Raw genomic sequence first — 16,350 nt, 5'->3', positions numbered from 1 at the left:
CTTTCAGTAAGTGTGCATGCTTTCAAGTTAATTCATGTTCCTTTTAGATTGACATTTTTTTTAATGATGCGCGGACATGAAAATAAATAGGATTTGGATGGCAAAATTCTTGGATTTTATCTCCCACACTTGCGTTTCCATTGTCGGTAATATTGAATTGATATATATAAATATACTTACATTGTCTGGAATAAATGGTTCACATTGAAGTAAAGCCACCATACAGATCCTGACGTATGGAGTGTCCACATCTATTACTGAAGGGGTGGTTTAAAATTTTGAGATGGCTATAGGGGCATGGTGAGTTCTTCTTTGTTTTTACAACCTTCGAATAAGAAAATGTTTTGCTCTTGACTTGCTTTCGTTTACTGTGGCATTATTAATATTTCTTTCTTAGTTCGAAATACTTAATGTCCATAGAGAGAGAGAGAGACCTCATAATCATGCGTAAATGATTAGTGAAGGTATTGTTGTATTTGATATCATAAGTAATACTGCATAGGATGGATGTCGCAAGGAGATCATTTTGATTTATTTATATATTGAAGGTATAGGTCTTGACATTTGCTTTAACAGTCATCATTGTTTACTTTGATCTATTTGATTTTCATGGCTCAATTATAGACCCTCCGTCTTGGGAGGACATGCTACAGTATCTCTAATGATCGAACTATTAGAGTGTACATGTGTATTACGGTATAAAAATTAACTTTTTGGGTTTTCTTTTTGTTTTAATGAATATAAAAAATGATATTGATATGTTTTCTTAAAACAGGGAATATCTTTATATTTTGGAACCTATATTATTGCTAGGTTTGTATGGTTTAGACGCTTACAACAACGAGAGCTTTGGGCTGCTTGGAATTTACGATCTAAGATTGCAAAAAGATTGCGGATCAGCTTCATGTACATGTAATGTTTGTAGGCTATGAAAAGCCTAACAAGATAGATTTTTGGTACATCGGTATTGGACAGTACATAATTTCCGATTTGGCGTTTACAAGCCTGTTGAAACACCTTCGTTTCAAATGTTGATCCACCGAATGAGTTTTGTAAGGTTCTATCTTTCAGCTTTTTTCCCTTTAAAATTATATCTTGCCATATCCAATGTTACTATGTTATATATATTTTTTGGACAGATGACGTTGAGGAGTATAGGCTTCCAAGGAGAGATAATTTAGTCACTAGAATATTGTTTTAATGGTTTATGCATGTGTGTTTGGTTGTCACCACTACCCTGGGTTAGAATGCTAGATACATATGTATGCCAATTTCGGTGCTTATTCAAAGAAAACTAAGTGTTTTGGGAGCTTTGATATTGTGACAAGCATGGTGTGGATATATATATGTAGCTTGTTAAGTCGACAACCATGAGGTCAAAAGTGGGCGTGTGTGAAGGAGTGCCTTCTCCTTCATAGTCTCAGCGTGACTGTTGACAGCGGCAGTTAGTAAAGCTGGTTTCGCTTCCTTTTCCTTGCTCGTAGCACATAGGCCAGCAAACAGCGGCGATTCCGTTGGCTTGCCTCACTTTTCTTTCTGCTCACAGCACAACGGCCGGCACACGGCGATTAGTAAGGCATCCTTCACTTCTTATTGCTCGCAGCACATAGGTCGGCATAGAGTCCCTGGGCGATAGGCTGCAACGGGTGTTAGTAAGGACTTGCTTTAGTTTTCTGCTCGCAGCACAAAAGCCCGGCCAAGACAATGGCAACGTTCTCCCTCTCTTCAAGCAATCACATTGGCGCTTGGCGACTGGCGACGCTTCCTTTTCATCGTGCATGGCGGTCATTCGATTCCATCGTAGCTTGACAAATTTTCCAACACTAAGGTTTAAGGCCTTTAAAATTAAAGTGGGCCAAGTCCTTGCACCATGTATCATCATGTAGCATCCAGAGGCATCATATTCACTGATTCCAGAGCTTCCTCCTTCTCTGCAAGGCTGCAACATCCTTGAAGAGCAACTACGAACTTCCATTCATTAGGATTTACAACTTCCTCTTGAATTCGTTTATATAGATGTATGGCCTTCTGTTCTTGGCCATGCTCAACATATGCTGAGAGCATTGTAGTAGTCCATAACACAACATCATGTTGTGGCAATCCAAAGAACACCTTCTCTGCTTCAGTAATGTTTTCACACATATGCTCATGCTTCAAAACATAGTGGAAATGCAAAAAAAAATGCAACAAGTATTCTTCCCCTCCATCTGACCTTAGGCACTTCACATGCTTTCATGTCTATTTTTCAGCCCCATAACTCTGAAATTTTGAAAATGAGTGAACACTTCACTCTTCTCCTTCATGAAATACACCCACATTGCTGCTGAGCCACCCATAGACATAGTCTTTGTAAGACCCCATACATATGAATGCACCACATCTAGCACATTCTTGCTCACATTTCTGTCATGTGGAAATACATGTTTTGTTTGCTTTCCAAATTGACATGCTTCACAAACTTTTTGTATACCTTCAACTTTAAACTTAGGTAGCACAATTTCTTTAGTCTGCATAGACTTCATTCTTTGCACATTTTCATGCCCAATGCTCTTATGCCAAATCTGTATCTACAACAACTCCTAAACCATTTGAAAACATTACAGCACTCACTTCAGGTATATTAACATTCAATGTAAACATTCTGCCCACTCTGTTGCCTTTTGCAACCAACCTACACTTATCTTTAAAGTCTTCTACATAACAGCCATCAGGGTTAAAAACTGAACCTGCAAAGCCTACTCAATCATCTAGCCAACCGAAACGAGATTTCTTATAATGTTCGGAACATGAAGTACATCTACAAGATACTTCACTTTACCATCCTGCATAGACAATGGCACATCTCCAACATGGGCAATTGGATGAGCAGTGTCATCCCCTGTTTCAACAAAACCTAGTCTTTCAAGACTCTTAAGTTCCTTGAAGCACTCACCATGACTTATCATGTGGTTCGAGGCACCTAAATCAACATACCATAGGCCATCCTTACATGCTACTACATCAATTCCAGACACAGCATTAACCACATGTTGCATAACAAACAACCTCTCATTATCCTCATTATTTCTACTAGAGGATTGTTTTGTTGCACTTTTCCATTTCGTGTGTCACTCTGCTTCTTATAGCAATCTGCCTACACATGCCCAGGCTTACCACCACAGTAAAAACAACCTCGTGTATCATTATGCTGCCTTTGCCATGGCCTCTTCCACCTGTATGTTGTTGTGAATCATGGAACTGTTGTTGTGTTGACCATAATTCTGATTACTTGTTTGGCCACCACCTTGGCCATGTCCACAACCTCTACCTCTTTCTTTACCTGAACTTGTGTAGAAGGCCTGCTGCTCTAAACTATTTTTGTTTTGTGAAGGCTATTGATCTTCACCCAAGTTCTTCTCTTCAATGATTAGCATTGACACCAAATCTATAAAGTTGGGAATGTTCTCCCGAGTCTAAATAGACGTCTTGAATGCCTTGTATTGTGGCCAGAGACCAAACAGACACACTTCCACCTTATCATCATCATCCACAGAAACACCAATTAATTCAAGGGATTTCATAATGCCCTTGATCTTTAAAGCATAATCATTCACAGACATATTCTTCTTCTCCACAGTATGAAACTCATTCTTCAACTGGATCTTTTGTGCCTTGGTGTTGGTTTCATACAGTTTCACCAAGGTGTCCCATGCCTCCTTAAGTGACTTGGCATCCTGTACATGCCCAGTCGTAGTGTCCTGTATACTGATAGTAGAAAGATAATACATGACTTTCCTTGCTCCTTGATTCCAATCCTTGAACTCTTTTATATGTGTAGTAGTAGTTGGATTAATCTTTGGTATCTCTGGTGCCTCCTCATTCACCTTTAATGTAGTCCCAGTAATAACCTTTTTCCATAAGGAAATTTGTCAACCTAAACCTCCAAGCATGGAAGTTGTTCTTGTCAAGCTTCTCTGCAACAATCTAGTTTATTCCATCATATTCGACATCTTTTCTACAACACAAATTTACCAACAACAGCACTCTTGCTTGACCTACACAAACTGTTGTATTCTCTGTAGCAGTACTATACTACACCCAAACTATCACAACCAGTGAGACCTTACTTTGCATACATACACCCAATGGTCGTAACTTTGAGACCTCTATGCAGCACACAGTGTCTACACAACCAATCGCCCTTCTTGTTGCAGTTCAAAAAAACAGAGTTCTGCGAGAATGAAAACTTACCCTAGTGCTTTGTGAACACTTGCGAACTGAAAAATGGAGGTCCAGAGACGCACTCGAAACGCTTTTTTAGCTTGAAAATGATGTCCAACAAATCGTATAGTTTCCTTGTAGCTCTCCTCCTGTAGAGAAAACTCCTCAATCAAAGTTTGTTTTTTTCGGTGCCTCCCGAAGATCTCCTGACAAGGGTGTAGTAGCCAACACAAAGGGGGAAGAGTAGATGAAGCTCTTACCCTCGTACCACTTCTTCTGCTTCTCTTGCTTGCTACTCAACCCTTAGCATGAACTAGGCTCTAATACCATGAAAAGATGTAGGGGAGAAGAGAGCTTGAGCTCTTGCAAGCACACACACACTGACACAAACCCTAGAAGAGAATACACAAGGTGAGAGGTTGAAAATTCTTCTTCTTCTTCACACAACGAAAGAGGTCTACGAAGAAGATAAAGTGACTAACATACATAATAGAGTATATACAAGCAGTCCATAATGTGAACACGCTAAGATTAATGATGCATAAGAGAGTTGCGTAAGAGAGTTGTACACTAGGTCATATTGCCAACACTCAACAATATGATGTGGTTGCACATGTGAGAGTTGCATTCACGTCATACGTGGCCTTGCCTCATCATATTACTGATAGCATTGACAATATGATGTGGTGTACAACTCTCATACACATCATCAATGTGTGTGTATGTGTGTGTGTGTGTGTGTGTGTGAGAGAGAGAGAGAGAGAGAGAGAGAGAAGTGAGTTGTGTGTGTGTGTGTGTGTGTGTGTTTGTGTGTGAAAGATTGATAGAGAGAGAGAGAGAGAGATGTGAGGGGTATGTGTTTTTGTGTGGGTGTGTGTGGGTGTGTGTGTGTGAGAGAGAGATAGAGAGAGGTGAGGTGTGTGTGTTTCTTACATGTGTTTTGTAGGTGATGTGGTAGCTATGTATGCCAAGTGGCAAAGGTTATGTGGTAGTTAACTGCCATGTCATATTGTCGAGCACATCGATAATATGATGTGGTAACTAACTGCCACATTAGCATCATCTTATCATCGGTTGATGCAACAGGGGTGACCAAAAAGTTGAGCGAGTGATTGGGTCATAGTAGACATAGCACAGCGCGATCATCACCATGCGCTCCACACTAGCAGTAGCTAATGTTGTCGCATAGGTTCCTATTGAGCAGCAAGATGGGGGTTATTTGTGTGTAACGAGATCCTCAATATCTAGCCCCTCGCAGTATCAACCTCTAGCAGTATCAATAATATTCGACACTTCGTATATTGTGCCAATCCAACATGATTATTTCGGCCTCATTTGATCTAGCCACTAGAAACAAGCATCTATCCAAGGAATGCCTCGCCATGAACTCATATATATATATATATATAGTGCCAATGATAGCCCCATGATTTCCATAAAACACCAAGACATAATTCTCTATGCTCACATACTCATCTCTACGGCTTTGCTTGGCGGCATGTTGTACCCACCACAGGCCTTAGGTCATAGTTATAGTTGAAGTACCACATGACACCATTGGGGTGTTCTTAGTGTACCTCACCCCACCCATGCAAATATCCCATCCATTATTTGTCTAGCTCAGAAATTCCAATTAAAGAAGCCATGGTAGGATTCCATCACCACATTAGAAGCTGGAGTAAATGTTTTACCCAAGGGCACACAAAATGGGTTCGAGGAATTAAGTCCATATTGATCAGCTTGTGCTTTGTAGGCTAAAAGGGGGTACTTGAAACGATATAAGAACAAGGATCATGATGACCCAACTAGACTTGGTGGGATATCAAATATGCTAGGTACCTTAAAACTTTGAAAGCAATCATTTGCACTAGAGATGGACCTTGTATGTGGGGCAAGTAAGATCCAGGCATTGTCTCGCAGAAAAATTAGCCAATGCCAATACATCTCTTTATTGGTCATGCCTTATTGATCCAAGGGCATAGAATTTTATAATCCATTATTTGTAAAAATTACTACTCTGATGTTTTTTTATGAATAATCAAATCTCTTATATTTAATTTATTATTCTAGAATTCTTCTTTTGAATTGTTGATTACTTATATTGTTTTTAAGTGGTTTAACGTAAATTGGAGCTGGTTTTTTACAAAAATCACTACATTGATTGATTGGGTACATGCCTAGGAGTGTTTGGCATCTACTTATGCTTTCAATAGCCATTATAAACTTGTCAAATCACCCCTACAACAGACCCCGCAGACACAAGTGAAGAAACAGAGCATAATTTTCAATACCATGCTAGGTGGAGGCTGAATTCTACTTTTGTGATTGATTAAACCCAAAATTTGCTTAGCAATTTTGTGATACACATAATTGAGAAGGTTGTTATGTGGTTGGTTGGAGAAATTATGCATTATGGAGCTGATTAAACAGGCTGTCCACAGTGATTCATTAATCGGCTAATTACTCTCTCAACTTAAACAATTGGTCTAATTTCTTTTACATGGAGTTAGTAGACATCATTGCTAAGCTAATGAATGCCTGATCTCTCAATTTGGACAAGAATCAAAGGAATTAGAGCACTTTTACTACTGGGTTTTCTTGGTTTTATTGGTTTTTCTCAAAACAGAAAAGGAGATTTGATAATTTTGGTATATACGCACCTTGGTTGGTGTTAATATGCAACATTGAGCTTGTTTAGGTGTCAATGCAAGTTATCCACACTTGATTGAACCACTACATTGCAATTTGAAGCCTTGGAAAGCGCGCCAGAACAGGGTACTTTTGGACTGCGTATGCCAGTTCAATTTGAATGCTACATCAACAGTAAAGTTTGTTGAGTACTTTGGAGTACCTGGAACACTTATTAGAGTGTGGTTGAGCTGAGGAAGGCTCGTTTATAGAATTGGACATGTGCGGAAGGTGCATTTACATTGAGCAATTATGTCAGACAACCCAATACAGATTGTGGGTGAGAAGTTGGATAGAAAGAACTTCCAGGCATGGAACTATAGGATTAAAAGCTTTCTAAAGGGAAAAGGATTTTGGAACCTTGTTACAGGTGTGGAGCCAGAGCCAGAACTACCCCGACAACCTACACAACAACAGGTTGTAGCTCATAAGCAATGGTGAGAGAGTATACAAAGTTTTGCATTACTTGTCTATATGTATCTCGGATGCTATACTCATACATATACATGACGCTGAGAATCCCAAGGATGCATGGGATACATTGGTAAAGCTGTTTGATACAGATACTATTGCTCGTAAGTCTTTTGGCATTCCAACAATACTTTTAGCAATGAAATTGTTTAAGAATATAAGCATTCTAGAAACCATTCACTTATATTACATTGGGTATTCCAAGCATTCCAAAAACCATTCACTTGTACTACATTGGGAAAATATGTGTTGAAGTTGTCAATAATGGGAAAAGCTATCATGCTTGTTGCAACTACTTTGGGAAAATATATGTGTTGAAGTTGTCAATAATTGATGGGAGAAGCTATCATGCTTGTTGCAACTACTTTGGTGGATACATATGCCAAATGTGGTACACTCACAAAAGCGCACAAGCATTGGAGGAGCTTTCTGGATATAGTCATCTAGTCTATACAAATAGTAGGGCATGCCCAACACGGTCCTGGTGAGAAAGCACTAAATTGTCTCCAAATATACATCTATCCAAACACAATCACCTTAGTTAGCATGCTAAAATCCTATGATAACATCGGTGTTGGAAGTCCTAATTTGTAGTAGTTGGAAGTTAGGGCTACATCATTGGTTTCTATATACTTTGTAAATTTTCTTGGAAGATGTTTTACAGACCATGTGTATGTTGTGTCATGGTTTCATATCACTTTCATGTGGTGTATGTATGGTAATAGTATAATGATATCAAGAAATGATCACAACATGCGTCAATAATGATTCAAGTAGGTTGTGGTGATTTATAATGATGATTTTCTAGTACTTAACATCTATTCCTTAGTAGCATGCATGAAGTACTTATGTTCGCTCAATGAGGTTCAAAGTAACATACTTTAATCTAAGGAAAAGGGGTGTGTAAATGCTAGAGAGAAAACATAGATATAAGGAAGGGGGTGACCACGTCGAGGGGTACACTACTAAGAAACCCTATGTATCATGTGCATTCAAGGGGTATTTAAAAAACCCCTTACCTGTGAATTTTTCATGAATAAAATGATCCCTTTTTCTTTAAGGACTTACAGGTTTTTTTTTTCAAAATTGATTTGAAAACCCATTTTGTAAATGTATTTCTGTATTTTTTTTAAATTTTGAATTAGAAAACCCCTTCGTTTGAACTCACGTGGTATACTTACATATTTTTAGATGGACCCCCAAGGGGGGACATAGTTATTTTTAAAGGTATCTTATAAGCTTAAGTAGTGGGTGTTATCATCTTATGACCATCATATATAGGGGGATGAGGTTCATGCACGCAAGTGCTGTCCCCCTTTATTTGTGAGTGAATCCCCTCGGACTGTGGTAGAATTAATTAGGAAACAAAAATGAGAGGTGAGTTGGGTGAAAAGTGGGAGGGTGGATTTCCCTGATGGTACCATCCTCCTATGGACAAGTGGACCATCCTATGGACAAGTGGACCTGATGGACAAGCCTAACGGTACCATCCTATGGACAAGTCGGGTAGCTTTCCAACAAATCTAATCAATCACACTATGCTAGATAAATAAGTCCCTGGGCAATTCTATTCTAGAGGACTAGGTCAGCCGGTCGTGCCTCGCATAGATACGAAACAAGGCGGTACTTCTACAAATCAAAGATAAAGGTTGCCCAAGATAGGTCGAACATATCTATAACAGTGAATTGACTTCCATCCCATTATGTGAAAGTCTCTCTCTAGTCTATGAATTCCTTGCAATGTGGATTATATAATTTACTAAAACGTTATATGTGATGATGGATATTTGTTGATTTGTATATTGTAGATAACATAAACTAGAAGGTGTTACACAAGATAGCTACGAGATCAACCATGCTACCTTGCCTATCATGGTAATACATAGGGAGATGATGGCCATAACATGTGCGGAGTGCTCTCCTCTTACCTTATAACTCAATAGGTGAGTCAATTTCTCTCACTATAGTGTCCTCAAGAGACTCATAGTTTCTCCCCTACAATGGTGGTAATGTTGGCATATGGATCTCTCTAAAGCAATGACCCTCCTTTTGTTTATACTTTGGGGTCATGTTCAATAAGAAAAAATATATTATAGAGATATATATAATAGATGTCTCTTTATTTCATTATAGTTTGTCGTTGACACTTCATTTGACTAACAAATTGTCACTCTATTTTTTGTGTATTCTAGCTAAAAGATAAACTTTCTCAAAGGCACAAAGGATTTTTTAAGCTAAATATTAGAGTGGATAAAATTTGTTAAAGACACAAAAGTGAACAAAGGATCATCTTTAAAGCTAAATTTGATTGTCAAAACTGACTATTTTTTTTAAAAAAAGAGAGAATGGTTCAAAGATAAGTACTATAATGCAATGCACTGTAATAGCGAGATCCAGGCTCTTTTATTCTATATTTTATTCCGCCGCTAATATAGAATTCGGCTTTTCAATCTCCATAGACTAGGTAATCCCTATGGGACTATACACCTCACGTTGGATAGTTGACGAGAACGCAAGCCAGTCTCTCACGATCCGTCACTTGATCCTCTTGCCTCTCGAAGGGGATGTCTACTCGCACTAGGGTGGGCTTATTTACCACACTAGATTGGGACCACTTGATCCTCTTGCCTCTCGAAGGGGATGTCTACTCGCACTAGGGTGGGCTTATTTACCACACTAGATTGGGACCACAGAACTAGGCAGCGTCCATAGCTCTCACCAAACTAGCAAGTTCTAACTTCCCAATGGTAAGAGGCATACATTGGGCCGACTCCGAGCCTCACTAATGCCATCGCCCGGCTACATAAGCACATGAACGGGGTTAGCATTAAGGCAGGGAGAAGATGTACCTATAAAGACAATATTAGATAATTTGGGAAAAATCTCATACTTTGGGAATTACCTTTTCAACATAGTTTTGGCCATATCTTGAGCATATTAACTCCAAATTTGTCGGACATTATAGATTTAGATCCTACTCTTCAAGATCTTTCCAATGATATGTCACATGATGGGGTTTTGACAAAAGCTTGGATAGGTTCACCATGATCCCATTTTTCAAATGGGAATGGGATTTTTCCCAAATTATCTAATATGGTGTTTATACATTACTTTAAGCAAGATAACAATACAATAGTTTAACATAATCTAATAAGATACAAGAAACCACATTATCATTTCGAGAAAGCAACACATCTACAAGAAATTTGATATAGCATCCTTTATCTTTCTTAATTAATGCTAACATCAAGGATTAATTCAAATACCTCTTTTTCAATGCTTTTCAAGCTAACCTGGCCATTTCCGCCATGAGGGACTCCCAAGGGAAGAGTTGGGACGATGTTTGGAGCATTCCCTCCTGTGTCATCGTGCATGCTTCTTGCGGCAGTATTTTGGCATATTTGAGGAGAAGCCATATTATCCACTCTGTTGCTCATGCAATCACAAACTCAACGCTCCAAATGGATTGCAATTTGGAGTCTATTTGCTCAATTTATGAGCAAAAGACTCACCTGCGAAACCACCTCTTAGAGCAACACTGTGCTTACGTCTCTTTATATGGGTGGGGCAAAAAGCAGAGTGTCCTTAAGTTGAGAGCAAGGGGTGGCTAGAAACTGAACCAGAGGACGGGGGGGAGGAGAAGGGTTCTCTTCTTAAGTCTATTCACACAAGGGGAGAGAACAGTGTAGAACACCCCCTCCACAAGACAAGAGGGCTGGCTGCGAGAGCTTGGCTGCTGGATTGGAGAGGGCTGCTGGATAAGACTTGCCTACTACTGTCAGCAAGAAGCTGTGGGGGAGGAGAGCCTCCACGCACACTACGAAGATGGGGGTGTTGGGGCTGGGGGTTTATATAGGGTATGGTACACATACAGTTAAGGAGAGAGGAAAGAGGAGTGGAAAGGAAGGTATACGATGAAAGTATGTCGGTCTCTATTGCATGGGTCTGTAGACAGAGTGGTTCTTGTGCGGACCAAAGGTGGGGTATGCATATACCTTCCCGAGCAGTCGTCGCGCATAGGTGTCCACGTGACGGCAAGTGGAGACCATACGCTAGGGTGGTTGATTTTTGGTCCGTGTGTGGGCGCCCTTTGATGCACGTTTCCCAACAAGAGGCATTTTTTTGGAAGCGGGATCCCCTTTTTTGGGATACTGGCCTCAATATGTGTGCCGACGCATCCGACATCTACTGTCGAAATTGTTTTTGATGAAATTGTTCGGGGTATTTTCCTGGTTGTAATAGGGGTGCAGTCCGTTCGTTGATCAAACACCCAGACGGGTGTTTATTAAGGTCGGAAGTTTACCGTAATTTAACTAAAAATTTACGTAGATTCCTATTTCGGTATCCGTTTTTGAGTGTTATAAAATCATATATTAGAGTAAAATCGCGTGTAGATTTCAAATTTGGACTCATAATTTTAAGATTTCAAGTACAAATAGCTCAATTATTAAAATGTTGATTTTTACACTCGTAAAAAGACCATAATTTTATCTATTAAATGGACATATATTATTATTGAAGATGGGTATGTTACAATTGTTGTTGATGATCATTTATTGATATCATTAGATCATTAACATACATGCACCATGAAAGTGATATGAAACCATGACACAACATACACATGGTGTGTAAAACATCTTCTCAAGAAATTTGCAAAGTATATAGAAACCAATGATGTAGCATTAACTTCCAACTACTACAAATGAGGACTTCCAACACCGATGTTATCATAGGATTTTAGCATGCTAACAAAGGTGATTGTGTTTGGATAGATGTCTATTTGGAGACAATTTAGTGCTTTCTCACCAGGACCATGTTGGGCATGCCCTACTATTACTGTAGACTAGATGACTATATCCTAAATAGAAAGCTCCTCCAATGCTTGTGTGCTTTTGCGAGTTTACCACATTTGGCATAAATATCCACCAAAATAGATGCAATAAGCATGATAGATTTTCCCATCAATTATGACAACTTCAACACATATATTGCCCCAATGTAGTACAAGTGAATGGTTTTTGGAATGCTTGGAATACCCAATGTAATATAAGTGAATGGTTTCTGAAATGTTTAAATTCTTAAAGAATTTCATTGCTAAAAGTATTATTGGAATGTTACCAAAACATTGCAAGAATCTTGTACAACTATGTTCATCAAACGGTCTTATGACATGACCTTAATGTTGCTATACCCCTTCCTATCCCCTAGAGACCCCCTCCCTCTAGGATATAGTATTCACCTAAACACATGGCCTTACTCTTACTTATGTCTCATTTCAAATACCTTTTTGTACAGTCACATAATATCATAAGTTTTCTAAGAATGTATCCTTCGAGACCACATTGTGTGATATATATAGGCAAGTTCATTAATTAAGGATCTCACATAATGTTCAGTAAAACAATCACTTAACTTAAAACAATGATACAAGAATTTAAAAAAAAGACAATAATTACAAAGATTTAAATCGAACTAAACATTGTAAGTCAAAGTTGCAAACGTTTACGGCTAGGGCTTAGGGTATAGTTGGTGGATAAGGGCTTGACGCGAAGACCCTCCGACTTGTAAAGCTTGCTCACTAGCTTGTCTGAGCCGTGCAGCATTCTTTCTCGCTACCTTTCCTTCTTCACCTTCCATCAATGCTCTGACAAGTCGTTCCACTTCGTCTCTGCTAACCACGCCACCACCATTGCGTTCCCTCGACTTTGGAACCTCAGCCCAATCCTCCACTCTTCTGCGATGTATTTGGCGTTGAGGTACTGGTCTGCGAAGTAGGGCCAACAAAGCATGGGGACCCCTGTCGCGATGGCTTCCATGGTGGAGTTCCAGCCGCAGTGGGTGAGGAAGCCGGCTACTGCAGAGTGCGAGAGGACGCGCAGCTGCGGTGCCCATCGGATGAAGTACCCGCAATCCTTATAACAGCCGGTGAAGTGAAACTCACCTAAGCCCTCACCAAGATCCGGACGTAGCGCCCATAGAAACCGCTGCTTCGCTGGCCTCCAAGCCGCGAAGAACCTCCTCAAACTGCAACCTGGAAAGGACGGTGATTGTGCCGAAGGAAATGTAGATGACGGACTGCGCCGGTTGTCGATGAAGCCATTCCTCGTAGTGAGTCTCTTCCGGTGGTCGTGCTTTCATTCACAAGCTCGCCGACCAGCGGGCCCACGGCGTAGATAGGCACGTTCACGCGGGAGCTCATCGCTTCGAGAGAGGGAAGCTCCAGATCGTCGAAGCTATTGACCACAATGGCACGGGCTCTCTCGTACACTATACGCCACTCGCGTGCGCCTACGCGGTACACGTACATGCGCGTACATTGGGAGGTCTACGTTTCGTAGAGGGGGCAGGCCGGGAAGACTGCTGTGAAACAGATCGCTGGGCGGCTGGGAGCTGGCGTTTATCACTGCGAACATCCATGAAAGAACAAACCACAGTTAGCAATAATTACGTTAGTGACTAAGCAATTAAATATATACAAAGGTTTACCGTCTTTGATAGGGATTAGCCCGTCTAGCACCCGGCGGGAGTGAAAAGAAAAGTTAGATATAAGGTTTCTGCTTTGGCTGGACGGGAAGAGCGCCACCATCGGCCACCTTGTGTACAGGACTCGCTGTGAAGACATCGGAAAGCAAGCAAGTGACCGGCGAGCCTTCGATAGAAAGACGTTCCACCAGCTGCTCGAGCGCTGCAGTGAGGCCTTCAACAGCTTCGAAGAGATGTTGCAAGGAGAACCGAAAATCGTTAGCCATGTCCAGTCCCGCAATAAGGATGTGGGCTCTCCGGATATCCAACCCCTGATCTGACCTTGTGCTAGATCTACTCACGCTGCCTTTGTTCATTCGGTCGTGGATAGGTTCTACGTTGGCAAAGGTTACGATGAAGCCTTTGGAGGCGAGTATTTTGCACAGGCGCATGAGCGGGTTGATATGGCCTTGGGCTGGCAAAGGAATTGCAAGGACATGGGGTCTAATGACAGTAGGAGCCATAGCTGAAAGGGAGTAATATTAATTGTAGCTCCGATCAGGGGCCATAGCCCCATGGGGTAGAATATAAAGCAACTGATTGCAGGCGTATAATGCCAGTCTTGTCCAAGTAAAAGAGTCCGAAACAGACTTCTTTCCTCTCTAGCCACGACTCTCGCACTGTGTGAAGAAAGTGTCCGGCGGCCGTCCGCTTTACATTTACCCTGTAGTTGTTAGAGGCGGTGACCTTCACTTTGTCCTTCAACGCGGACATAATTTGAGCACGTAAGGTGGCTATATAGAGTACGGTATCATATTCTCATGTTTTAAAAATGCAACCAGAAGCAAGCCTCGACGCTATACTCAACTCCTGTCTTGTGATGCATAGCAACAGAGTTTTAACTTTATGTCAAACAAGCAAAGGAAACAAACCATGAAAGTCTAGACTCGGTTCTCTCTGCCCTTTGTCAGCTGTACTAAAAGCCAAAAAAATAACGTGTTAATAAGGCTCACTGGTAAGATCTATTTATGAGCCTCAACTGCTGCAGTTCTAGTCTCTATCGACGATAAGCTAGCAATGTTAGGGGTGGTTGGTGCGAGTTCTCATTCCACATAAATAAAATGTTCTGAAAATCCTTTTAGTGACGCGGCACTATTCATGTACAAAGTGATTGTTGACACATGTTTCCTTGAGCCAATATATATATATATATTCTCACCCTTGGGCAAACTTCCCCTCTTGTACATAGCATGAAACCATATAGGTAAAACATGCAAGGATCCAATTATTTCTTCCGGGAAGTAAATATATGTAATATTAACAAAAGGAAACCTTTACAAAAAGTTCACTTCTCTAAGATACATCATCGACAGATGCCCTTAGCTATATCCATATCATGATCTTTCACATTACGAGTAAGAAGCTTGCAATGATAGGCCGGGCAAGGATCCAAATTTAAAGATGATTGTTTTGCTTTCTTAGTTTTATTGTAAAACCTAAATTGTTTTCTTTTAAAACATCCTTATTCTTGAAAATTTGGAAAGTATTAGGGTTTTTCAAAAGCTGTGTCACTAGAGCTTGTAATTATACCCTAGTATTGTATAGCAACCGTTAATAGCAATAGGCTTTTCTTTTTTTTTTAATGCAGAGGAAGTTTTTATTAGTATCCAAAAGGAGTGGATACACCACCCACCACAGGTTACATCTTAGCTGATGGGAACACTATCAGGGCCTATGTGCTTGCAAAGATATGGGAACACAGGAATGCCCTAGCTCACAAGGGCATCACGAGAACTTTAGAATTTAGTTGGGGGAAGGTAAGGGATATGTTGGTATAAACCTGTCAGCTTGCAAGTCATAGTGGTGGTAACAAGAGAGTTGCTAGCAATATGCTTGTTAAGTAACTCTGACAATGTTAAATGATTTTTTAAATGGTTTATTTGTAGGTTGCTAAGGTAGGACGGTGGGGAGATCCGTAAGTTCCACCTGAAGAATCGTAGCTGTCGCTCTGTGCTGATCTCGAAGGAGATAGCAATGTTAAATGACTCTTTAAATAACTCTAACAATGTTAAATGATTATTTTGTAGGTTGCTACAATGCTAAGGTAGGACGGTGGGGAGATCCGCAAGCTCCACCTGAAGAATCACAGTCGTCGCTCGGGTAAGAAGAGAGACAATGTTAAATGAATTTTTAAGTAACTCTAACAATGTTGAATGTTTATTTTGTAGGTTGCTAAGGTAGGATGGTGGGGAGATCCGTAAGTTTTGCTTGAGTTGTGACTTGTAATAGGCGAAGAATCGCAACCGCCGCTAGGTGTTGATCTCGCAAATAGAGAGACATGTGTCCTTGATTAGTTAGACGTCTCCTCGATTGACTCTTTGTTGCTTCCCACGATCATCGGCACACCCACCGCATGCCACATCGGTTTGCTTGCACCTGTCATTGCCTCCACTGCTGGCACTGCTATGATTGGTCCAGTTATCCTCGTAGCCTCTCCTTGATTTGCCATGTACATATTTGAGATTT

The 16,350-nt window shown here is 40.4% G+C and overlaps 1 pseudogene; it reads right to left on the bottom strand.

Annotated features, from left to right (window-relative positions):
- Positions 1–12,870: 12,870 nt before the first annotated feature.
- On the bottom strand, positions 12,871–14,397 carry LOC147629003 (UDP-glycosyltransferase 85A1-like; annotated as a pseudogene).
- Positions 14,398–16,350: the final 1,953 nt, after the last annotated feature.

This window comes from Cibotium barometz, chromosome 18, assembly GCF_041138505.1.
Source record: "Cibotium barometz isolate CiBa-2024 chromosome 18, ASM4113850v1, whole genome shotgun sequence".
NCBI classification, from domain to species: Eukaryota; Viridiplantae; Streptophyta; class Polypodiopsida; order Cyatheales; family Cibotiaceae; genus Cibotium; species Cibotium barometz.
This window is presented reverse-complemented; position numbering and strand designations above follow the sequence as displayed.